Consider the following 27,650-nt stretch of genomic DNA (forward strand, 5'->3'; position numbering starts at 1 on the left):
ACAGAAAGCAGATTAAAAAAAAAAAAGATGAAGAAGAAGAACTATAAGGGAGATAGTGTGGTGTAGTTAGGCATCTGAAAAGATAGATTTGTCTCCAAGAAACGGGCTAGATTAGATAGAGGACATCAAATCCTAGCTCGGCTGCTATCTAGCTAGGTGACTTTTATTTATTTATTTATTTTATTAAAGATTTTATTTATTTGACAGAGAGAGACACAGTGAGAGAGGAAACACAAGCAGGAGGAGTGGGAGAGGGAGAAGCAGGCCTCCTGCCGAGCAGGGAGCCCAACGCGGGGCTCGATCCCAGGACCCTGGGATCACGACCCGAGCCGAAGGCAGACGCTTATTAACGACTGAGCTACCCAGGCGCCCCTAGCTAGGTGACTTCTAACAAGTCATTTCTGAGTCCTTGTTACCAGCAGTGGTCCAAAAAAAAAAAAAAACCATTCATACTAGAGGCTAAAGGGTAGACAGCACTTAAGAGGTGAGAAATTTGGACTGGCCGGAGTGTATTCAAATTTAGTCTCTTTGTGCAAAGTCTAGTTACCATAAAAGGTTTTACAGGACTGCTTAATCAGATAGATTAGACAGACAAGAAAGATAGTTAAATAAAGATAGATAAGAATGGATTGCAAGGATTTCCATGGACGCCATTAGCATACATAAAGAAATCACAAAAGGTAACCAAAGGAAATGTTCCTCAGCAGGCAGGTGTTTCTGAGTTCTTACTAAATGCTGATCAAGCAGAGCCTTCTTTTTCTAGTCATTCATCCAATAAATATTAAGTTCCCAATATGTATCATACACAGTGCTAGACCTAGGTTAAGTGATGAACAAAACAGATACATTAGCTGCCCTCATGAGGCTGACAAGCTATAGACTAGGATAACCATGGCCAGAGCCCTATCATTTAAAAAATGGTAGGGATCTGAGAAACTTTGAGAACGAACCCAGTGATTTGGGAGAAGTGCCTGGCCATCTTTTGAAGCTGAACCAACATAGTCCATAAGAATATGGAAGAACACACTCTCAGCTGTATTTGATTCAAGCAAAGAGATACACTAAACTACAAGATCTTAATAGTTTTTAAACCATTAAGGAAATGAAATACCTTCAAACACATAGGCTGGTTTCAAATGACCATTACTCAGATCTGTGGTAAACCACTATCTCATGCAAAAACTCAGTCTCCTTTTGATGGATGATTAAGAACAAGATAATTTCTGCAGGGGAGACAGTACAGGGGTCTAGGCATGGAATGACATCCCAGGAATCATGATACACTGGAGATATAATGTGATACATATTGCCTTCACCCCCTTCCCTAATATTATGTTTGTAGCACCCAGCATTCCTTTAATGGCACATGCTATGACCACCATGATTACACAGCTAGTGTACTCAGAGTACTCAACCCATGACTCGGCTAGTTCTTAGCAACCAAGAATATTTGAGACATGCATGATAAATACAAAGAGAAGGAAAGGTTAGAGTCACAACTAGGCTTCTGTAACGATTCATCTTAAAAACTAGAACCACTTATGCTTACAAGATGTCTAAATATTAACCTTTCTTCCCAATGGAATTTAGTCTTCGCTGTCATAGGACTATAAAAAGAAGTTACTGTTACCAATGAAATAAAGTATATCCATGTACCACAATGGCATAATGTTGTTTCCACAAAAACCGAAGTTCCCAATGTCCCAATCAAGAAATTCCCATTCTAGTTTTCTGAAATTTATAGAACCTGAGTTTCCACCCAGATTTTTTTTCACTGGTAAAGATTCAATCTCATATGTCTTTTGCCTTTTCTTTGTTCACTGGATATCAAAGTCAAGTGAAAAAAAAGAGATCTAGCATATGTACTCAGAAGAAATTAGACAGTTACATCAAAAAAGAGGATCCCAATCTGATCATTTGTTATTATGACCTAGATTTTGGTAGAAGTACCTCCATTTGGCTAATAGCATTATATTTTTTCAGCCTCACTTCTCTATATAATTCTGTATTACTAGAACAGAACAATTTCTTTTGGGTGGCCACTTAGAAGCCTCTAGGTATACAGCTCATTCATTCGAAGGATATATGTTGAGTGCTTAGCATATGAAAGCTCCTGTTCTAGGAACTAGATATACAATAGGAAACAAGACAAAGGTCCCATACCTGGGACTGTAGTCACAAAGACTTGAATCTAGTCTCAGCTTGAGCACTCTCTGATTGTGTGACCCTAGACAAATTTGCCTCTCTGAACCGCAGGTGCCTCCTGTACAGGGAAAAAAGGTAAAGTAATACAACTTCACAGAGCTGTTGTGAAAATTATATAATGTTTGTCAGTGTCTGATACAGTGCCTAGAACACCAAGATGCTTGACAAATAGGAGCTATAGTTTTATAAATATCTATTACTATTATCCATCCTGCTTTCATATTCATCTATGAGAATAACTCTAGTTTTTTAAAATATCAGGTTTGAAAGGCTTAAGTGTATCTAAAATATTTGTTTCAGGTGTTAACAGCTTAGCAGAATAAGCCATTTATAGATGAAATGCTACTTCTGGTTATTAAAGAGCTCCTAGCTGCATATGCTAAATACAAGATAGCAAGAATATAAAAGAAAAATACTTTGAAGTTGGCATATCAATAGTGAAATGGAGGGTCACAATCACACAGATTTCAAAGGGTAGGACACTTTATCACTAGTAGTATTACTACTTGCCAATTTAATCAGAAATTGTACAGAAAAAACATATTTAAAAGATTCAGAATATCAAATCTACCACAGCCACCAAAAAAGGCAAAGAAAGCATGTCTTTCCTCTAAAGATTATTACAAAAGTCTCATAAAGAAAATTCTCTGAAGGCAAATTCCTAGCTGACTGCAGTTATACCTTATAAAATAACTTATTTTTCATCTCATCTTACTGCAGATAGACTGGGAAGCACAAAAACTAGGAACACAAAAAAAATTATTCACAATCCAAAAACAGCTATTCATAGTCTATCTAAAGATAACCGTTGTCAACATTTAGTAAATTCCGTCTAGTCTTATTTTGTAGTTATTTAATATATTAGTGATTTTTTTAAAATACTGGTAGTTCTGTCATTATACATAACATGATCTATATAGAAAATCTACATAATAAAGAAGATAAAGAAAACTTGTCATCCACAATTCCACTCACAGAGAAAATCTTCATTAATATCTTGATGTAGTTCATACACAGTGGAATCAATTCTCTATAGTTTTATATTCTATTTTGTTCACAAGTAAGTATTTTTAAAAAGTCATTAAAATGGGGGCACCTGGGTGGTTCAGTCGGTTGAGCATCTGCCTTCGGCTCAGGTCATGATGCCAGGATCCCAGATGGAGCCCTGCATCAGGCTCCCTGCCCAGCAGGGGAGTCTGCTTCTCCCTCTCCCTCTGCTCATGTGCTCCCTTGTGCTCTCTCTTCCTCTTGCTCATTCTCTCTCTCAAATAAAGTCTTAAAAAAGAAAAAGGAAAAAACATACGCATCCAATAAACTTTTTTAAAAAGTCATTAAAATGACTTTTTATTTTTTTATAGAGTTTATTTATTTATTTGAGAGAGAGAGAGAGAGAGAGCATGAGCAGAGGTAGGGGAGAGGCATCTGGGTGGCTAAGTCAGTTAAGCGGCTGCCTTCGGCTCAGGTCATGACCCCGGGGTCCTGGGATCCAGCCCAGCATTGGGCTCCCTGCTCTGCGGAAAGCCTGCTTCTCCCTCTCCCACTCCCCCTGCTTGTGTTCCCTCTCTCGCTGTGTCTCTCTCTGTCAAAGAAATAAATAAAATCCTTAAAAAAAAATGACTTTTTAGATAACCAGGTAGTTACCACCTATTCTCTATTATAAATAATACTGTAGCGAACATATTTATACAAAAATCGCTATCCACATTCTTGATCTTTTTTTTTTTTTTTGGTCTGACCAATCTATACTCCTACCAACAGGGACTGATAGCACTTGTCTCACCCTAAGCTCACAAACACTGAGAATGTGCTATACATAATTAGCTGCCACCCAAATACAATAAAGTTCTGTTTGTTCAATAATGAAAAGAGAAGAGATTTTGTTTTTTAAATTTTATTTTATTTATTTTTTATTTTTTTAAAGATTTTATTTATTTGACAGAGACAAATCGAGAAAGGGAACACAAGTAGGGGGAGTGGGAGAGGGAGAAGCAGGCTTCCCGCCAAGCAGCGAGCCCTATGCAGGGCTCGATCTCAGGACCCCGGGATTAAGACCCGAGCTGAAGGCAGACGCCTAACGACTGAGCCACCCAGGTGCCCCAAAATTTATTTTATTAATTATTTATTTTGAGAGAGAGCGTGCACAAGTGTGGGGAGGGGCACAGGGAGAGTAAGAGGGGAAGAGAGAATCTCCAGCAGACTCCCCACTGAGCAGGGAGCCTGACACAGGCTTGATCTCAAGACCCTGAGATCATGGCCCGAGCTGAAGTCAGATGCTTAACAGACTGAGCTACACATACCTCAGGAGAAGAGAATTTTAAAGGAAAATTCAAATAGGGGAAGAAAATAGAAGAATCTCCATAGTAAAATAAAACAGACATCCCTAAACATGCTGAGGAGTTGACAGAAATCTTGAAAACCTTTCAAGAGGACACAGGGAAGTTTAACATCAGGTTTCAAAAGTCTCAGAAACAAAAACAATCAATTCAAGACAAAACAAAAATAATCTCGTGGATGTGTTTCATTACTTGAAAACAATACCATGAATCAAGAATCAGTTCCACCTTTGGGATAAAAACGAAATGGAAAAATGTGCTGATAAATTAAGATGCACAAAAACCAGTTTTCACACAGAAATTATTTTCAAATTTTAGGAGCAAAGATATAAATATGCATATATATTTTTGATTTCCCAAATGTAACAGAAAATTCTATAAATTCTTACCAAGGCAAGATAATCAAGAATATAATTGATTCAAAAAAATCTTTATGGAATGACAACTTTGTTTCAGAAACTGTATGTGTAAGAGAACCAAAGCTGTTAAGAAGAGTTCTTTCCTCAAAAAAGCTTGCCTTTAGAATCCTTCACAATCTGGCCCTCTAACATCATGTAATATTTGCCCTGCCTAATTGTTGAAATATCACATATCTCAGGCCATGGCTGGAAAAGGAAAACCTTTCAGGACACTGTACTGAGTGATCAACTTAAAAATCAAAATTCTTTAAGACGGAAAAAACAACAACAATAACAACAAACAACCAAAGTCATATAATCCAACTGAATAGATTGTACTCACACGGCTTCATATCAGCACACAATAATGTTTACCTAAGTACCTATGATCAAGAAGAATTCAAATACTGACAGGAAGAAAAATACCTTCTACTTTCCACAAAATAACTAATAAAACTAGTATGATTTTTCATTTCTTTGTAATTTCCCCTGTAAATCCTGCTTAATTTGAGTGTTACAAGAGAGATTTCTCCTTAACAGAAAATAATGCCCCCAGTTTCCTGCAGATGTTTGTACCACACAGGAGAGAAACTGTCACAGTAACTTCATGCTCCAGAAATAAAAGCTGATCAGCTCAATATGAAAGGTCTGACTTCTGAGAAAGCTCTGCCTTCTGAGAAAGCTCTGCATCTGCTAAAAGACTTTGATACTTGCATATACCTAAAACGGTTCAGAAATACACCCTCTCCCAAATAATAGCAAGTGACATTTATCAAGGGCCTACCATGTATCAGACCTTATGCAATACTTTTCTAAACATGTCCTTTCATAATCAAAACCACCAAAAAAACCTGATACTGTTATTAGCCTCTATTTTATTGATGAAGATATTGAACTTGGAAAATAAATTATTTGTCCATTGTCAAAAGTGCTAGGAAACAACAGAGTCCAAATTTGAACGCAGATGACTGGCTCTTAGGAACCTGCTCATTTCACTATAGCAGTTTGATTTTCTATGGTTTGGTGGGACTTTCCCTCCTTTAAATTTTTTCCTGTCAGAGACCAGATAAAATTTTTTCTGCTCCTGGCTTTCAGAAGAACTAGTTTCCAAAATCACAAGAACATGGGTCAATACAATGCAATTTCACATACGATGAAAATAGATTTCTGGGATGTTAGCAAGTATATACAGTCTAAATTTTGCATGGAACTTCTAAAAATAGCTAGATATCATATATTTATTAGGCTTCAAGTAGAAAAACTGTATGATTTCTTTAAAAAATTTATTGAACTATAAACAATTTAGTCTAATTTGGAGAAATACAGTATTTGCTAAAAGACACTACAGTCTCCACTGCGCCAATGCCCTGTGCCAATATTTTAATGCTGTTTGTAAGAATTTATAATATCTTAAAAGAATGCATCTCTAGATTATCATATGTGAATGTGAAAGCCCTTCGTAAATGGTAAAGTAAAATTATCATTAATACTCTATTAAAGCATTCATTCTGCTTTAAAACAGTTCCTAGGGGCACCTGGGTGGCTCAGTGGGTTAAGCGTCTGCCTTTGGGCTCAGGTCATGACCCTGGGGTCCTGGGATGGAGCCCAGAGGCCAGTTCTCTGCTCAGTGGGGAGCCTGCTTCCCCCTTTCCCTCTGCCCCTCCCCCTCCTTGTGCTCACTCTCTCTCAAATAAATAAACTAAAACATTTCCTAAAATTTGTGGTTAACTTTTGATAACAGATGACTAGGCTATACCAGATAAGACCCTTAATTTTGGGCAGACAGCAAAATGCGGAGGAAAAAAGCACAGACAGTAAGATAACAAGGGTTTAATCAAAGTTTCATTACTAAATTTCTAACTAAAATTCTCTCAGCCTCAGTTGCCTTAGCTGTAAAAAGGGAAAATACTAAGTTCCTCGAACAGCTAAATGAAAGTTTTAAATGACAAAGTCCCTAGTGCCCAACACAAAGTAGTGTTCAATTATTGTTAGTTCTCTTCCCTTTAGGGATTTGTAAGAGTCAGACGATGTCCAACTTTGCTGGTGAAGAAGGCCTACATAGGAACAAGGACTGCATTGCCCAAAACTTATGATTAGAAATCACTTGGCTTCTTAGTAGGTTTGGGATTAGGCTTTTGTTATTCCTTCAGTCACACACGTTTTTATCAATCATTCAGTAACAATACAATTTATTCATTCAAAGAATCACTGAGCACCTAAGCGGCAGCAAGCTAAGCACAAAAATGCCTTAAACCTCAAAAGGAGCTCACAGCCTAGTAGTAGGGACAAACCTTAAACAGATACGGGGCGCCTGGGTGGCTCAGTCGGTTAAGCAGCTGCCTTCGGCTCAGGTCATGATCCCAGAGTCCTGGGATCGAGCCCCACGTCGGGCTCCCTGCTGAGCGGAGAGCCTGCTTCTCCCTCTCCCTCTGCCTGCCTCTCTGCCTACTTGTGCTCTCTGTCAAATAAATAAAATCTTAAAAAAAAAACCAGATAATATGGTGCTCTAAGTATATGATAAAGGAAAGCCCAGGCTTATGGATGTCGAAAGTAAAAGCACTTAACCTGGTAAGGGGAAGACAACTTGGAGGAGAAACATCTGAGATGAGTCTTGAAAGATAAACAGAATTTGTAGAAAAGAACAGAACAAGATATGGAGCTTTTCAGGCATAAGGAATAGTAGGAGCAGAGCATTGCCAGGAGAGACCAAATCATATATTCAAGAAACTATATATGCAATGTGGCTGGAGCTCAGGGGGAATAGAGAAGGCTTATAAGGCAGGAAGGAGTTTCCTTTGTCAAGCTCAAGCTGTGACACTCATTCCAGCCACATGCAGTAATTCACTAAACTTGTGTAAAGAGGGTGATTTCAGTCCCATTTGAGAGTCTAATGTGCTAGTTCCTCCTCAATCTAACTAGCTAAAAAAAAAAAAAAAAACCCATACAACATACCTGGTTTTATGATGGGTATGTGAACTCCGAACACTAGCTACTTTCCATCCAGCAGTCAGAAAACACTGCTTGAGGTGCACCTGGGGGGCTTAGTCAGTTAAGCGTCTGCCTTTGGCTCAGGTCATGATCCTAGGGTCCTGGGATCCAGCCCCGCATCATGCTCCCTGCTTGGTGGGGAGCCTGCTTCTCCCTCTCTTCCCCGCTTGTGCTGTCGCTATCTCTGTCTCTCTCTCTCTCAAATAAATAAAATCTTTAAAAAATAAAGAAAGAAAAGAAAATACTACTTGAGAAACCAAAGAAGTTATCTGAACTGGGTAATTACTGAAATATGCATAGCTACTCAAGATGTGCAAACTTCTCTGGCAGACTTTTACTTTGTTGACTCACAGGTTAAATACATAGGAGGTCCTCAATAAATACTTAATTAAATTACAGTGAGAGAGAGAGAGAAGCCTTAATGTATTCTTTATTAAAGGGCCAAGTGAAACGAAGACTTTAATATAAAGAAAATTCCCTATCGTTTTTTCCCCTTCATGTAAATTTGGTCAACATATTTCTTAAGTTTCTTTTGTTTTCAGATCAGACTATTTTTAGTTGAGAAAAGCTCTAAAAATGGGAAGTCTGTATTTTATTGCTAAATTATTACATTCTGACATTAAGTCTCTAAGTTAGTTCCATGCAGAGGCAGCTGACAAGCATAGTAAGCTTCAGTAAAAGTCATGATTCATTCATGATTCACTGTCAACAAATACTGACTGAGAACATAAAACAGTCAGCATGATCAAGGAAAAAATTCAGAATGGATGAAGCAGAGAGTATATCTAGTTTGGGAGCTATGAGGAAATGATGTGGCTTAGGAAGTAGTTTATTAGGGCCCAAAAGTGAAAGCCATGTCAGGTTAAAGCATTTAAATTTTATCTAAAGATAGTCAGGGCATCAAGTTCTGAAGTCAAGTCAAATTTGAATTTAGCCACTGGGTGGAAGATGAATTAGAGGTGGGCAAGACTAGAGGCAAGGGGGCCACTTGGACTGTTGCAGTCAGATGAAAAGATGATGATTTTGACCACAGTAGTGGCAATAAAGATGTCACTTGCTATTACATGGATGAATCTTGAGGACATTATGCTAAGTGAAATAAGCCAGTCACAAAAAGACAAAATACTGTATGATCCCACTTATATGGGTTATCTAAAGTAGTCAAATTCATAGAAACAGAAATGGAATAGTGGTGACCAGGGGCTGGGAGAAGAGAAAATGGGGAGTTGTTTAATGGGTACAGGGTTTCCATTTTCCAAGATGAGAAAGTTCTGCAAGAGCTGTTGATCAACATTATAAATATACTACACACTACTGAATGATAAATTTTATATGTTTTTTACCACAATTTTTTTTAAAAAGGCAAAGAGGAGGCTAGGCTTTTTTTGTTTGTTTCATTTGGTTTGGTTTAACATTTCGCTCTATTCAACCTCTGAGCAGTGTCTCTTGCTATCGTACCAAGTTGTAAAATGAACATGGCTAAAAGAGATCTGATTTGTAGGGCACCAAAGTTCCGCATGGCACCAAATATCTTACCTTATTACTTGTTATGCTACTTAACATTTCCTCCATCGATGTCATGGGCTTCTTTTTTTTTTTTAAAGCTTGATAAAAAATATTATTATTTTTTAAAGATTTTATTTATTTGACAGAGAGACACAGTGAGAGAAGGCACACAAGCAGGGGGAGCAGGAGAAGGAGAAGCAGGCTTCCCACTGAGCAGGGAGCCCAATGTGGGGCTCGATCCCAGGACCCTGGGATCATGACCTTAATGACTGAGCCACCCAGAACACCCCTTTAAGGCCACTCTTAAGTGACTAATCCAAAGCCATTAACTAGAGATGGTATTTTGACACAAGTCCTTGAGACCTGTGCTTCCCCTCAAACTTTTTAACCAAGCAACTGCTTAGCTTTTAAAAATAATAAATTTGTTTATTCAAGTATAAACATACAATAAAACACAATTTATCTCCAATGTATATATAGTTCAATGAATTTTTACAAAGTGAACACATTTGTGGAATCAACAACACCCAAATCAAGATTAGAACATTAATACTTCAGAAACTTCCTTTATGCCTCCTCCCAGTCATTATATTCTGTCAGTAAAAGTAACTACCATTCTGACTTCTATCACCACAGATTAGTTTGTTTTTTTCACCACAGATTAGTTTTGCCTATTTTTGAGCTTTATATAAAGGTAATCACACATTATGTAATCTTTTGTGTCTGGCTTCTTTTGTTCAACATATTGTCTAGGAGATTCATCCATGCTCCTGCATATTGTGATAGTCTGTTGGTATCACTGTCATGTGGCATTCCATTTTATGGGTTATACCACAATTTATTTATCCATTCTACTGTGGAGAGATATCTAGTTGTTTCCAGTTTGGGACTATTACAAATAATGCTACTAGAACATTCTTATACATGTCTTTCAGTTCATACTTTACCCATTTTTGTTGGGTATATGCCTAGAAATAAAACTGCCTATGTTCAACTTCCATAGATATTACTGAAGAGCTTTCAAATGTTTGCCTCAATTTATACTCCACTTCTGCTGACAGAGGTTGAGTATTTGGGTTGTTCTCACCAACACTTCAAGTAGTCAATTTGTTTGCTATTTTAATTTTAGCCATTCAGGTGGGTATGCAGTACTCCCTCATTTTTTTTTTAAATTTTCATTTTTCTGATAGCTAGTGATATTGACTAGATCTATCACTCCCAGAGTGATGTCATGTGGCATTCCATTTTATGGGTTATACCACAATTTATTTATCAACACAATATACGAGGATTAAGGATGAGGAACAAGATTTGGAGCTGGGCTCTGTCTTCTGAGACTCACCTCATCACTGGAATATCTAAGTACTCCTTCTCACCAAATATTACATGATAGTTAAAAGCCTGGGGTCTGGAGTCAGGCAAACCTACATTCAGATCCTAACTCTGTCCTCCTCAGCTATCTGACTACAAGCAAGTGACCTTCTCCACCTTTGAGAATAACAGTAATGACCTACAGAACTGTGAACAATTACTGATAACACAAGTAAACTACTTAGTACAATGCCTGATCCATAGGAAGTGCTCCATAAATGTTAGCTGATATTATCATCTGTAATATGGGACCAATTCACATACCCATAAGACTGAAAAGAAGTAAAATGACATGTAATGCCTAGCTACACGGCAGGAACTCAAATGGTAGATATCATTGTCCCCTACTTTTAGGGAATTCTGTATCATTCAACGTCAAACTGAGTATGAAGTGACAGTGCACTGATTAAGAACACAATGGGTCTGGAACTCCTCAGTTCAAATCCTGACTCTGCTACTTATTAGCTATATGATCTTGGACAAGTTATTTACCTCACTATGCTTTCCTGTTTTCTTTTTCTTTTTTAAAGTAGGCTCCATGCCCAGCATGGAGCCCAGCTTGGGGCTTGAACTCATAACTGTGAGACTGAGACCTGAGCTGAGATCAAGAGACAGATGCTTAACTGAGAGAGCCACTCAGGCCTACCCTGCCTTCCTGTTTTCATCTGTAAAATGGGAAAAAGAATAAGTACCTATCTTATTGGGTCGTCGTGAGGATTAGACAACCCTTCTTTTAAGTACTTTATATATAAAGCCCTAAAAAAACAAAACCTAGGACATAAGTACTATATAAGTATTAGCTTTTCTTATTTTAATAGTACATGTTTGTCTGAGACTGTTTTCCATCAAAGAAATGAGAAAATTAGTTTGTATGAAAGCAATTTAACATTTTTTTTATGGTTAAGAAAAGCCCAATGGAAATACTCATATACTCATCCTCAAAAATTTAGGCGGGGTGGCTGAAAGAGAAACAAGTTAAAACACAGGAAATACACCATTACTAAATAAATGTGACCTCATCTATCCAAAAACAGTTGTGGAAAAAAAAAAAAAGTGCTTTCTGGTTCTGCCCTAATTATGCAAAAATTCAGATGAAGGAAGCCTACTTTCCACAGAAAGAAGGGAATCATTTTTCCTAGTCTTACCTTACATATAACCAACATATCTAGAAGGACTGATGCAACTGCACATCATTTTTATATAAAAGAAACATCACTTAGAACAGAATAACCAATTCTGGAAGACTTCTTAGAAATGTCTTCCTGCATTATACTAGCATTTTCTTTCCACACTCCACAAATCTTCATCCCTGGACAAGTGAGAAGAGGTATCTAGAGAGGCAAAAATGCAAGCAAGTAACCATACTTTAGAATTGGAAGGGAAATCCCATGCTTGTTCTTACAAGGTCATGAAGTCAATCCTGTGGATTGGTTTCTGTAGCTAACTTACGAAGTGAACAAAATACTAAACTGCATCAACAACAAATAAAATTGGTGAATTGTAATTTATCTGTTTAAGAGTCTATGCCTACCAAGGCTGTGGCTTTCTTGAAAAAAAGATCTTATTCATCACCAGTCTCTAGTACATAGCCTGGTTCCCATGGAAGGTGTTCAATAAATGGTGACTGGATATAGTCAGTGAGCGCCTCCCCCCTTGTGCAAGGTACTATGTTAGGTGCCAGAGAGCCCATAATGGTTCACTTATACTAATGCCAAATGTTTTAGACTATTTAAAAATTAAACAAGGCCAGATTTGGTGAAGAAGCTGCAGCTGCAGTTGCACCTGCTCTCATCCCAGACTTATTCCCACAGCAAGGCTAGCCTCTTCTGCATGCCTGCTGAAGCAAATCAACTATTTCTCTCAAATGATGGAGAGTCACTTCGCATGCAGCTCTGATATGGTGTTCTTTCTGCTCAACAAAGGAGGCAAACTCCAGAATCTCTGGTCATATAAATGTGATGGTTAGCAAAAGCAGGTGCTGAGTAAGCTTGGTACACTTCCAAATGAAGTCTTGCCATCTAGAATTCTGAATTGAGGATGCCAGACTGAAGAACATCTGGATTTGCTCCTCTGGCTTTGAGCTTTCTCTGAGAGAGGCCAGGAAAAAGTATGCTGTTGCCAGTACGTGTATGTGTAATTGCATACTCAAATACTGTACTTTGGATAAGAGTCCAAGACTTGGCAAATGGATGGAATGTAGCACGTGGGTCTTCCTGAATAGAGAACCACGCAAGGGAAGGGTTTCCTTGCAAAACATAAACTAGGCAAGGTGTGAATTGCCCCTCTGTGTCACATTTTGGAAGAATCTACCCAGGAGAATAAATACTTGGGAGTTAGTTGGGGAGGAATGCTCAGAAGTGCATGAGAAGCAAAAGAGCACCATTACCTCAGAAAGCACTAAGTTTATCAAACAATAACTCTTTATTTCCCCACCCCCAAAGAGATAAATATATGTGATTATAAGTCAGTACATACAGAAAAAAAATATGGAGCTGTGGACTCTGGAAGACAGACGGTGTTGATATAAACAGTGTGAGCTTCGGCAGCTGTACTATGTACTCTTTCAAATTCTTACATCATTACTCTGGTAAGGGCCCTGTACCAAGTTGGCATGGGTTCTAATGTGGTTTGGAGAGAGAATTTCTTGCCTTTTTAAAAAAGATGACCTACAAATAGCCTTTTTTCATACAACAAGAAAAAGAAAATATTTCTCTTTACTCCAGATTTTGTTTTAAAGGACAAAGCCATGTTGCTAAGTTATTAAGAAAGTGTTGGAAATAGTTCTGAGATTTTAAAAACCATTCAATACAAGCTCTAAAAAGACTTCTAAAACAGTACATGAATGTCTCTTAAAATAGTGATGATCTATTTGTGGCAATAAAGAGTCAGTTACAAAAAAATGATAATTACCTTCATATTTATACTGACATTGGCAGCTTAGGTACCCTTTAGAGGCCAAGAATGGGGGGCCCTCCTTACTTCATCCATGAGAACTCAGATTCTCTGGTCCTCAAATGCAAAATGAAATAGTAACATCACCCTACAAGACAGCTCTCACAATATCAAGTACATGGCAAACCTTCAATAAATGTTAGGTAGGCTTATGAAAGACAAAATCTTTAAAATTGGTGTTTAATTAGAACTACCATATGCTTAAAAGAGCTAAGTTATCTGGCTTTTCTCCAGTCAGATTCAAGAATGGAAAAAAATTACATATAAGCTGGTTTCAAGAGCAAGATTGGATCTGTCCTCTTTAAACAAGTGATATCAGAAAAACAAGACTTCATTTTCTATACTTCTCCAGTAACACCCAAGAAAAAGACAAAATTCCAAACCTGAAAAATGATAGGTTAAAGGAAAAAAAGAAAAAAAAACCTAAGCTCTCATGAATTAGGTATAATTTGACATGCTTAGAGTGACGGGATTTTTTTTTTCATTTTTATCATGAAATATTTCAAATTTTCATAAAAACAGTAATAATAGGGGCACCTGGGTGGCTCAGTCATTAAGCGTCTGCCTTCGGCTCAGGTCATAATATGGGATCGAGCCTCGCGTCAGTCTCCCTGCTCCACAGGAAGCCTGCTTCTCCCTCTCCCACTCCCCCTGCTTGTGTTCCCTCTCTCACTGTCTCTCTCTCTCTGTCAAAAAATAAATAAAATCTAAAAAAAAAAGTAATAATAGTAAAATGAAACATCCCTCATATACAGTCATGATCAAGATTTTGCCACATTTGCCTCAGATATGATGATAACTATTTTATTTTCTGAGGTAAAATTTACATATGGTAAGGTAAACAAATCTTAAGTATGATGAATTTTTACATATGTATACATAACACATAACCACCACCCAGAACAAATTAGGGAATATTTATAGCTGCTCACAAGATTCCCTCATGTGACCTTTCTCCCCACAAACTGTCTATTATTCTGAACTCAGATAGCATTATTTTGTTAGGTTTTCCTTCTACTACTAATAATCAGATAATAGCCTTTACTTTTCTGTTTTCCTAGATTGCCAGTGTCTATTTTGATTATACACCCCATTAAAAAAAAGTTTATATAAGACCTTAATATCAGTAGTAATAGTAAAAACAGGCAAAACACCTAAAAACCATAGTAAAAAAAGTCCACATATTTAGAATGCACATAAGCCCCTCTCTCCCCAACATTCTGAAAGGAGCAAAAGGCTGAGAAGAGTACCACAGAAGAGACCAAGGGGAAAAGTGAATTCACTTTTAAATAAATCCTTAAAAAATGCATTATTTTAAATAAGAAAGATTGTAATCAGTATACATGTCTAAACCACATTTAAGATAATATTCAACGAAAATGTAAACCCTTAATATGTTAATTTTTACTGCCTGTCAGTGTCTGAATAAATCCCACTCCAAATATTTTCTTTAAAGTTTACAACCATTTTAAGGCCATGCTCCCATGCCTAGAAGCTGACAGTCTTCCTAAATGAGCCAGATTTCTACATAACCTTAGCCCCAGTACACATACACAAATTTGAAAAGTACCCTAATCAGCAGCTTTTTCAGGGAGTAAAGTGCCTTCAGCAACTGTAGAATTTAATATTTGAATCAAACAACACAACCTAGTTGATCTGATACATTCAACAATATGTACTACTGTTCAATTAATATGTTCATGTGACTAAATTATTTTCGTACATGGAAAACAATGGAGTGGAACAAAATATCTTGGTATAGAGACAAATGCAATAACCACTACCTTATCAGAAGGGTTGTTGGGAGCATTAAGATAACATAAAGAATGGGTGTTACTTTTCTCACCTCCTCAGCAGTTCTTATCCCTTAAACTTACATGGACTAAGCTGTGATTTGACAGAAATGCCCTCTCCTCACCTCCATATCCTGAAGCAGCACAAATAAAGATTCTACTTCTAACAGCCAAAACTTTCACAAATTCATTTGTGAGCCAAATATCTCTGAAAGAGTTAAGAAGTGAACTTTGGGATAAATTCCTTTCATGAGTTTGCTTTCACATAACCTAATTAAGACACCATTGCGGAAACAAAAATTTGAGAAGGTGGTAAGAAAGCCCCAAAGGGAAGAGCTTCAGTCCTAAGAACTTCCTAGAAACAAAAGATATGCTGAGGGCATATCAGGAAGCAAAGGTACCCAAATTGCATGTGGCTTACCAAGAAATGACCACCACTCTCCCTCCTACACTCAAATCTCAAGTTTCCACTCAAGATGCTAGCTAAGCATTTATAGTTAGTCCCTTTTACAGATGTTACTCTTCAAATAATCTTTTTATAGAGTCTATACAAAAATAGAGCAATTATCATAACTGGCTACTTCTGATCATTGTTTATTTTGAAAACAGAAATAATCACCTGCCAGTTACTGATTTTACTGTGATGGACATCTTACAGAGGATGCTTTGATCTCTAAATTGATTTATAAGCTGCAAACTGACTATCTCCTTTGTTAAAAAGAGCTAGACTTTTACAACTTTCTTCCATGTGCTTTGATCTAAAAAAATAAATGTATCAACTCAAGTCAGCTCCCCCCATCCTCTTATTGTAGAGCCATCTCTAAGGAGTCAAAGAGGTACTACGACTTAACAATAATATGAACAAAAAATGTTCACATTTTCCATTGATTTTCTAACTTAGGAGCTGAAAATAAGACATTTGACACCCCCCCAAAATAGATACACAATGCAATTTCTAGAATAGACAGATTACAGGGTTATTATTCACATCTCAAAAGGAAATACTGCATTTATTTAAAATCGATATATTTAAAGGACATTTATATACTATTTAGATAAACAATGAATAAAGCAAGGGACATGCACTTACAGTTTAATATTAACATTTATCAAGTGCCTGATATACTGTGTATCTAAATAAAATGGGTCTGTTTTCACTGAGTTTATATTAGAGTAGAAAAGCCTTGCACACAATTCTAAAATAAGGTACACCATGAGACATGCTATAGAACCAAGGAGGAAAGAAGAGATGTTGGGGAGAAATCTGGGAAGGTGTTAAGAAGGATCTGGCATTGAGAAAATAATTAATTCTACCCAATCCAGCCCATATTATTTTCACCCCTCTGAGCACCTAGGCATTTACTGAAAAGTTTGGCACCAGATGGACCAAGGTTCTGTGACCTTGAGCAAATCTCTCTCCTATTAGAGTCTCATTACATATATACAAAGTGAGTATAATACCAAATACCTGGCAGGACTGTTGAGAAAATTAAATGTGAATGATTTCTCTATTTATGTAAATAAATTTATATATACAATCTGCATATATACATATATCTGTATACAAATATATCTATATATTTTATCTACATATATATACTTAAATATATACACTTAAGTATATATATACTTACATATATGATTTATACTTTTTTTTTTTAAAGATTTTTATTTATTAATTTGACAGAGAGAGACACAGCGAGAGAGGGAACACAAGCAGGGGGAGGGGGAGAGGGAGAAGCAGGCTTCCCGTGGACCAGGGAGCCTGATGCGGGGCTTGATCCCAGGACCCTGGGATCATGACCTGAGCCGAAGGCAGACGCTTAACAACTGAGCCACCCAGGCGCCCCTATGATTTATACTTATATTGAATATACATATATTTATATATACATATGTGTGTTTACATATATACAAATCAAAATGCCTGACACCGAAAGGATGCTCAAGAGGAGGTAGTTATTACAAACATTTACTAAATGCTGAATCCTATGCCATGCTAATAGTGCTTCTGCGTCTGGACACTGTGTGGTATGTTGTTTAACTGCTTTTATATTCCCAAGATCATAAAAGAGCAAATGCCATGCGATTTACTTCGTATCCGCCCCCCCAAGGAGAAAAAATATATACAGTAACAATATTGTACAATACTAACAGAGGAAATCAGTAAGACTCAGAAAGTACACGGTACATACAAGAACATAAAAAATTGAGTTCAGGGGCGCCTGGGTGGCTCAGTCGGTTAAGAGTCTGCCTTCGGCTCAGGTCATGATCCCAGGGTCCTGGGATGGAGCCCCGCATCCGGCTCTGTGCTCAGCTCTGTGCCCTGCTTCTCCCTCTCCCACTGCCTGCCTGTCTGCCTACTTGTGATCTCTCTGTCAAATAAATAAAATCTTAAAAAAAAAAAAACATTGAGGGGGCGCCTGGATGGCTCAGTCATTAAGTGTCTGCCTTCAGCTCAGGTCATGATCCCAGGATCCTGGGATTTACCCCCACATCGGGCTCCCTCTCCTACTCCCCCTGCTGTGTTCCCTCTCTTGCTGTGTCTCTCTCTGTCAAATAAATAAAATCTTTAAAAAAAATAAAAAATAAATTAAAAAAAATTGAGTTCATAAGGTATAGAAGAAAAAAGTTGCTAAATACAATAATTAAGCAATCTGCATTGACTGGTCAACCTTCACTGAGGTTCCACTATGGGCAAGCCCCTTAATACTATGCTAAGCCCCAAGGGGATGCCAAAACAATACCCCGGGGGTTGTCTTTCTTACAGCCCACTGCAACCCTATGAGTCTTAACCCTTAAGGGATTAGGGAAGTTTCAACCATTTGCCTAGAGTTTTATTAGAGAGGGAGAAGGAGACAGACACAGCGGTGGTGGTGGGAGGGGGAAGAGTGGAGAAGTGGGGAGAGGGAGAGAGAGAATCTTAAGCAGGCTCCATGCCCAGCACAGAGCTCAACTCGGGGTTCGATCTCACAAACCTGAGATCATATCCTGAGCTGAAATCAAGAGTCAGACACGTAACTGACTGAGACACTCAGGTACCCCTGTCTAGAGTTTCTTACCATTTGGACTCTGTATCAGTGGTTTTCGGAGTGTGATCTACAGATGTCTTCAAAACCCTTTCAGAGAGTCTGCAAGGTCAAAACTATTTTTGTACTAATTATAAGACATTATTTGCCTTTTTCACTATGTTGACATTTACAATGATGGTACAAGGCCAATGTGGGTTAAATTGCTGGCTTTAGCACTAATCAAAGCAGTGCCACCAAAATGTATTGACAGTCATTGTATTTACCACCACTACACACTACAGGGGAAAAGAAAAGCCATTTTAACTTAAGAATGTCCTTGATGAAGCAGTAAAATTTACTGATTTTAAATCTCAATGCCTTGACCATGCAACTTTTTAATATTTTGTGTGACAAAATGGAAAACACACTTAAAGCACTACTCTACACTGACTGTCTCAAGGAAATGCACTGTAAGCTACTGTTTGGGTTGTAAGGTAAACTAGCGAATTTTTTCATGGGCCATCATTTTACTTGAAAGAATGACAGAAAATTATGGTTATTCAGACTTGGATGTTTGACAGTTATTATCTTGAAAATGAACAAAGTGAGCATGTCATTTCAAGGAAAACAACTGGCAGTATTTGTTGCCAGTGATAAAATTTAAGCCTTTAAATAAAAATTAGAATTTTGGAAAATTTGTATCTGCTACTGTGAGCCTCACAGCTTCCCAGGAGGTGCTTCCCAGGAGATTAGTGGTGATATTAAGAAAATTGATTTATTAGATTTTATATGATGAAATATGTCCATATTTAGAAAATCTATATAACTTGTTAAACCAGTATTTTCCAAATGACCAAAGCATGCCGTTAGAAAATCATTCATGGGTAAAAATCCCATGCAAACTGTAAGACAGACTAGGGGATTTTTAATGGAATAGAGAATGAAAAGTTCATTGATATGGTTTCAGATTCCACAGTGCAACTAACCTTTAAGAAACTACCAACTTTTGAGATCTAATATACATCAAAGAAGAAAATGCACAATTATCCAAACTATTAAAATTCTTTTTCCATATATATCTGTGTATAGAGGCCAGATTTTCTTCATATACTTCAGCCAAAACATACTGAAACAGATAGAATGCAGATGCAGATATATGCAGATATGAAAATTCAGTTGTCTTTTTTTTTTTGAGATTTTATTTATTTATTTGACAGAGAGAAGGGAGAGTGCACAAGCAGGGGGAGTGGCAGGCAGAGGGAGAGTGAGAAGCTGGCTCCCCGATGAGCAGGGAGCCCGAGCCCTGGATGCAGGGATCAATCCCAGAACCCTGGGATCATAACCTGAGCCAAAGGCAGATGCTTAACTGACTGAGCCACCTAGGTGTCCCGAAAATTCAGTTGTCTTTTACAAAGCCAGACATTAAAGGGACCTACAAAAATACAAAATAATGTCACTCTTCTCTCTAAGGTTTGGTTTTTTTGTTTGGGTTTTTTTGGGGGAAACTAGAGATATTTTTATAGTTATTTTTACTTTAAAATGTTACTTATGTTGCTATGTAACAGGTTTATCATTTTTATTTTAAATGAATTAATAAATATTTTTAAATTTCTCAACTTTAATTTCTAATACAGTGAAAGGTGATAGGTATAACCCACATAAACAAAAGCTCTTGGGAACCTCAATTTTTATGAATGTAATTATTTTCTGTGTGGCAAGAGATCTCAGAGATCCTGATTTTGTTTGTTTTAGTTGGTATAATTTTTTTAAAAAATATGGAAATTGAAGTAACATACAGCATAGTCAAGACTTGAATCTGGATCTCCTGATTTCAATTTTACATTCATTCTACACCACGATCCCTGTATTCACTAAGACAATGGTTTAGAAAACCCTCATTGCAGGGGTGCCTGGGTGGCTCAGTCGGTTAAGCGGCTGCCTTCGACTCAGGTCATGATCCTGGGGTCCTGGGATCGAGCCCCACGTCCGGCTCCCTGCCCAGTGGGGAGTCTGCTTCTCCCTCTCCCTCTGCTGCTCCCCCTGCTTGTATGCTCTTTCTCTCTCTCTGTCAAATAAATAAATAAAATCTTAAAAAAAGAAAGAAAACCCTCATTGCATTCTTCCCAGTTGGCAGGAAGTTCAACTAAATAATTACAATATTAACAATAACTGAAATTTGAATGTTACATGTCATGTATTTTTATACTCCTGCTTTCACTTAGTTCTCACAACAACCCAGTGGTATAGGTACAATTAATTACTTACCTCCACTTTGCAGATGAGAAACAGAGGTTAAACCATTTGCCAAAAATCACACAGCTACTACATGGCAAATCTGGGATTTGAAAATAACACTTCTAACAAAGAGATATATCAGCAAAAAAGCTTTCTCATAACTGCCAATCAAAACATTTGTGTGGTCATCAGCAGCGGCATTTATGGAAATAAAGGACCTGAGACTCTGGCCCAGCACACCGTCAGATATAGACAGAACAAAACACTAGCCTGGAGTATGGCCACACAAATTTAGTTCTACATAGAGAATGGCAAGAAAACAAGCAAAGAGGGAAATGTGCTAGATATAACTAGGCTGCCTCTCTTGCTTACCCATCCAGCATCTCAACCATCACCCATTAAAAAGAAGTGACAGGAGTCAAGGGTGAAGTATTTGTCACTGACATACAGCTGGGGCAGGGAAAACTCTTGGCAGGTGTTCTCTAAACTTTAACTCCTCTTCTATGCAAACAAACCCCCAAGCTGAGTCCTCCTGGCTTTATCACACTGAGCCTTGACAAGAGCCATCATTAGTGTCCAAACTCCACTTTTTCCAGGCTGATGACATGTGTCAGGCCTTGATTCTTGGTGCCATTCCTGCCTGCCAACTCAGGAAAAGCTTCTGTAATGCCTTTGGCTTTTTTGAAATACCTCAAGTCACAAGACAGCAGCTGACACGAACTCCCTCCAGAGGATGGACACTTGGCCAGGAGCCCAAGCTGAAGTGGAGTTTGAGGTTCTTGATCTTTACTGAAATCATTCCTACCTTCTCACTGGCAATTAAAATAAATTCCTCCCCTGAGAACAGCCAGAGGCTCTGCAAGCCTCTTCCATCCAGTGGTAGTCATCTTTGATTAGAGAAAAGTGTTAAAGTGTAGCAGCAGCTGATAAATGTCAGAGCCTGAAGGGCCTTCATAGACTTTTGATTACTTACAGCTATTCCTCATTTCATACCATGGACAGTTTTTATGCCAACACCACTCAGCATCGTTTACTTAGTCAAATACTTCAGGTCAGGATGCTAAATTCAAGTCCATTTGCACTTGTTCTGGGTGTATCCCTAAGGCTGAGATGTTTGACCTGCCAGGCAGACAGACTTGAAGTACTTTTCAGATGGCCAAAGGACATAAGGAAACTTCTTCAAAAAGCATGCTTTTTCATGATGGAGAGGCAGTGTCATATAAGTAAAGAGGTGTGTGTGTGTGTGTGTGTGTGTCAGTCACATTTAGTCAAGGATTTTACTACTAAAATCACAGGTTGGGTAAACTATTAATATAGTTAATATCACAGTCAAGGATTTTAATTCTGACCCACTATATGACTTCGGGTCTTCATTTCCCTTCTAAATCCATTTCCTCAGGGTGCCTGGGTAGCTCAGTTGGTTAAGCATCTGTCTTCGGCTCAGGTCATGATCCCAGGGTCCTGGGATCAAGCCCCACATCAGGCTCCCTGCTCAGCTGGGAGCCTACTTTTCATTCTCCCTCTGCCTGCCACTCCCCCTGCTTGTACCCTCTCCCCCTCTATCAAATAAATAAATAAAATCTTTTTTTTTAAATCTATTTCCTCATCTGTTAATTAGAAATCTTAGCCTAAATCAGAGATTCCCAAATGTCCATGAAATGGCGATATCAGAAAACCCTGGAGGATTTTGAAAACTATAAACCAATTCCTAGGGTATCTGATTTACTAAGTTTAGGGCAACGCCTAGGAATTATTATCAACCCACTTTTCCCATCACCATGCTTTTAATTCTGATGTAAAGTCATATTTGGAAATCACTACTAAATGACCTCTAAGACTCCTGATAGCTTTGAAAGTTATAAAACTATAGATTGGAACTTATTTTCTATTCTTTCATCCCAGGATTTTTCCCCTAGCCACGATTAGCATTCCTATGCAAATATGAGGACTGTCCAATTTCAGGTTAGCAATGGAGAAATAAGTCTAAAACCAGTATGCCACATATTAATAGTTTACCCAATCTATAAAGTACTATTTATGAAAGTATGAGGTAGATCTAAACATAGCTTTTCTAGAAAATATACATTGAAAAATAAATCCTTTAAGACATCATATTTGCAAAGATTCAACTATTTGCTGGAAATAGCCAAGAACACCAACATTTAAAAAGCATTTTACCTAGGGGCACCTGGGTGGCTCATTTGGTTAAGTGTCCGACTCTTGATATCAGCTCAGGTCTTTTTCTTTTTTTTTTTTTGAAAGATTTTATTTTATTTTATTGACAGAGAGAGACACAGCGAGAGAGAGGGAACACAAGCAGGGGGAGCGGGAGAGGGAGAATAGGCTTCCTGTGGAGCCGGGAGCCCGATATGGGGCTCGATCCCAGGACCCTGGGATCATGACCTGAGCTGAAGGCAGATGCTTAACCAACTGAGACACCCAGGCGCCCCTGAGCTCAGGTCTTAATCTCAGGGTCGTGAGTTCAAGCCTCGAGTTGGGCTCCATGCTGGGTGTGTAGCCTACATACATAATACAAAAATGATAAAAAGCATTTTCCCTAAATGTTCTAAATAATAAGTTAGTTATAGGATGAATATGTCTAATTACCTATAACTTATAATGTCTTAACACAACATTATAATCTACCTGAGACAATAATAAACTTTATAAAAACAGACATCTAGGGCGCCTGGGTGGCTCAGTTGGTTAAGCGACTGCCTTCAGCTCAGGTCATGATCCTGGAGTCTCAGGATCGAGTCCCGCATCGGGCTCCCTGCTCGGCGGGGAGTCTGCTTCTCCCTCTGACCCTCCCCCCTCTCATGCTTTCTCTCTCTCAAATAAATAAATAAAATCTTTAAAAAAAAAAAAAAAGAAATTCCACTTAAAAAAAAAAAAAAAACAGACATCTAGTTTTTATTTTAATTTTTTTAAGGATTTTATTTTATTATTTGACAGAGAAAGACACAGTGAGAGAGGGAACACAAGCAGGAGGAGTGGGAGAGGGAGAAGCAGGCTTGCCTCGGAGCAGGGAGCCCGATGCAGGGCTCCATCCCAGGACCCTGGGACCATGACCTGAGCCGAAGGCAGACGCTTAACGACTGAGCCACCCAGGCGCCCCCAGACATCTAGTTTTTAAAGCATATAAAGTATCATATGATTAAATTTAACCCAATAAGCTAAAATAGGTCAGAGGAAGAAATACGTATGCTTATATTATTGATAGATCATCAGGGTTTCATCATTGTGAAAAAGGAAAGATTTGAGTCCTTCTTGGATCACTGTTCTTGTTTATTTCATTAACTAGTTATTGCAAAACACATGCCTCTTGGCTTTCAAGGACTTTTAAAATCTCTGCCAACATTTTTCACACATGCAATAAAACCCAAGATTTTCCACCTCATTCCTTAATGCCCATGAATATTAACTACCACATGATTTTGATTCCTATTTCTTCTATGACTGTATATTCCCAACTCACTTAATGTACTCACTCATTCAGGTCAGCTGAACAACAGTTCTTAGTACAGAGTTACTTAGAAGAGTTGTTCACTGATTACAGATATCCTGTGAATTAATTTACCATGGAAAAGTGAAGTCCTGCTTCCCGTGGGTTTGTAAAATAATCTAAAATAGTAATATCTTAAACACATTAAGTCACTGTAACTAGGGGATGGAAAATTCAGGTGGCCCTTAGAATATTTTGATAGGTTTTGAAAAGAAATGTCCTATTTGAAAAGAAATACTGTCTTTTGGCACTAGGCCAATTTGTTATTTCAGTGAGTTGGCCTGCTCACCTCCTTTTGTCTTCCCAACTCATAAAAATATCTGAAATAACCTGATATAAAGTTGCCATGTCAAAATGTAGAATGTTCCAAGCTACAAAGTTTAAATTTCTCTTTCTACTTCTCAATTGTCTGGTAAAACCTCAAGCAGGCTAAATATAAGAATGTCCAATAATTCCATATACAACTGCAATCTTTAGCATACTCTTTTTTTTCCCCTTCCCTAATACTCAAGTAAACACTCTGGATCCAGCAGGCTTTGTAAAAGCCAGTGTGTTGTAAGCACTGCCTTGAAACAACACATTCTCTCAGCCTAACTTAAGGCCAGAATTAGTAGTCATAGTTCTGGGATCAGATCCAAAAAAAATGGTTGCTGGGGAAGTGGGGAGAGGAGAGGAACTGTTGCAAAGTAAGTTAAATTCATTCAAATATTTGTGTAACTTCTCATCTGGCAACTTTTAGAAATTCTAATTGTGTAAGTGCAGATTTACTAATTAATGGTTGGTATCTGCGATTGGGTACAGAAATTGATGAAGCCTGATAACTACTTTTCCAGGGATAATCACTGTTCAGTTGTCACTGTCCAGTTATATCACACAGGTTATAGCATAGGGAACAATGTGACTAGATGATGGTGACAGGTTGTAAAAGTACCAACATTACAGCAGTGACAAGACTAGATGGTGAAATCTTGGTCTACAGCTCTGTTCAGAATTTCTTACCCTGAAGTTCATAGGGAGGCTATGGATGGGTTCTTGGATTCTGTAACTGAAACTGCTTTCAAAATTTTGTGTTTATGTGCATCTATTTAGGGAGAGAATCTACAGACTTCTGGAAAGTTTTTAATTATATTATCTAATTTAATCCTCAGAAGCAATATGAGAGAGGTAGTACTATACTATTATTCTTATTTTAACAGATTGAGGATTTTGAAGCTCAAGGGAGATAAAAACTTTTCCTAAGGTCACAAAGAAAGTGGTAGAGAATTGATTTCAAAAATGTCTTTGAGGGCGCCTGGGTGGCTCAGTCGTTAAGCGTCTGCCTTTGGCTCAGGTCATGATCCCAGGGTCCTGGGATCAAGCCCCGCGTCGGGCTCCCTGCTCTGCGGGAAGCCTGCTTCTTCCTCTCCCACTCCCCCTGCTTGTGCTCCTGCTCTCGCTATGTCTCTGTCAAATAAATAAATAAAATCTTTAAAAAAAAAAAAAAAAAGTCTTTGAAACACGCATATACATATATACATATGCAATGTAATAGCTATTCAGAAGTTATTTTAACTATAAAATAAGGGTTTTACATTAGTGTATATGGACTAAAACCAGATTATGGGTAAAATATGCAATTTAAATTAGTAATATGTAATACATATTACTTGTACAATACATTGTATAATACAATGTAATTAATTACATAATACCTTGTAAATGATTTTATAACATATAGAAATACATATAAATTTTAACATGTGTCATGTGCTTTTTTTTTTTAAAGATTTAATTTATTTATTTGAGAGAGAGAGAATGAGAGAGAGCACATGAGAGGGGGGAGGGTCAGAGGGAGAAGCAGACTCCCTGCCTAGCAGGGAGCCCGATGTGGACCTGTCCTGGGACTCCAGGATCATGACCTGAGCCGAAGGCAGTCACTTAACCAACTGAGCCACCCAGGCACCCATCATGTGTCATGTGCTGTTTTACACACTTGACATATATTACCTCATTTAGTTCTCACAATAGGTTTTTTTTTTAAAGATTTTATTTATTTGTCAGAGAAAGAGAGAGAGAGAACACAAGCAGGGGGAGCAGCAAGCAGAGGGAGAAGCAGGCTCCCCGCTGAGCAGGGAGCCCGATGTGGGGCTCGATCCCAGGACCCCAAGATCATGACCTGAGCCAAACGCAGACACTGAACCGATTGATCCACCCAGGCGTCCCTCACAATAGTTCTATGAGGTAGACACTATCATTATCTCCATTTTATAGATAAGGAAAAAGAGAAAAAGAGAAGTTAAGTAATTTGCCCAAGGTAACATGGCTAGTAAGCTGCAAAGTCAAAATTCTGGCTCCAAATCTGTACTCTTTACTATACTATTACTTCTCCAAACACTTAATATATGAAAAATTTAAACTATGGCCACTCTAAAGGAAAAAAAGAGAAAAGCCAAATAAGAATCCAATCTGGAAAAGTCTATCATGTTTCATATATTCTATTTTAGCACATATGAACCAAGAGCAATGAGAAAAGACAAATCTAGAAATTATATTTGCATGCTACTTTCACATGCACAACCTCATTTGATTTTCACAGCTGTGTGCACAGGGCAAGTGTTATTTGTCCCACATCTTAAAGATGAGTTAACTGATGCTGAGAGGTTAATCTCACCACTCATCATTACCTGATGTAACCTGTAATCAGGTAATGAGGAGTGACTTCCTGTGCAGTTTTCCCTCTATTGGAATATCTGTCCTTCTCTGTCTAGAAAAATTCAACTATACATTTGAGTCCCAGATCAGATGTGACCCTCAGATATATTTTTCCTGACACTTTTGGGCAGAATTAACCCTTTTCTCTAAACTCCCTTAACATGATTTGTACCTTTCCACCAGCATAGCAATCATTCTCTTTGTTATCAGCTGTGTCTATGTCTAGTTCCCTGGGCAGACACTGGGCTCCATGATGGCAAGGGCTATATGTAAGAGAAAGGATCCTAGGATTTCACTGCCGAATTAGCAAAAGGATAAAGCAGAACACTAGCAGTCTGGCTAAGAGAAACATGGATTTATGCTGACATGCTGTTGTCATCTTTATAACTTAAGAATTTGTCCTCAAAGTTAGTAGCATTACCCCCAAACACTTCTAGAGATGCTCCCTGCATAATGCTTGGGAAGTGTCTGGACAGACAGCCACCTGAAATAGTAACTCCTCCTCTCTTCTATGCTACTAATCCCTCAAATATATTGTTTTATTAAGTTTATGATTCTTGTTTCTTTCAAGTATATCAAGAGGCCTCAAGAGGAATATGAAAACAATTACATCTCCAAGTTGGAGCAATGTGGGTTTCAGTATTTCGTAGTACCTCTGGAAA

The 27,650-nt window shown here is 37.9% G+C and overlaps 1 protein-coding gene across 4 annotated transcripts in view; it reads right to left on the minus strand.

Moving 5' to 3' along the window:
- Positions 1-27,650, minus strand: part of NR6A1 (nuclear receptor subfamily 6 group A member 1) — a 228,322-nt gene that overhangs the window by 126,467 nt on the left and 74,205 nt on the right. The gene's annotated exons all lie outside the window — the stretch shown is intronic.

This window comes from Phoca vitulina, unplaced genomic scaffold, assembly GCF_004348235.1.
Source record: "Phoca vitulina isolate PV1807 unplaced genomic scaffold, GSC_HSeal_1.0 scaffold21, whole genome shotgun sequence".
Lineage (NCBI taxonomy): Eukaryota > Metazoa > Chordata > Mammalia > Carnivora > Phocidae > Phoca > Phoca vitulina.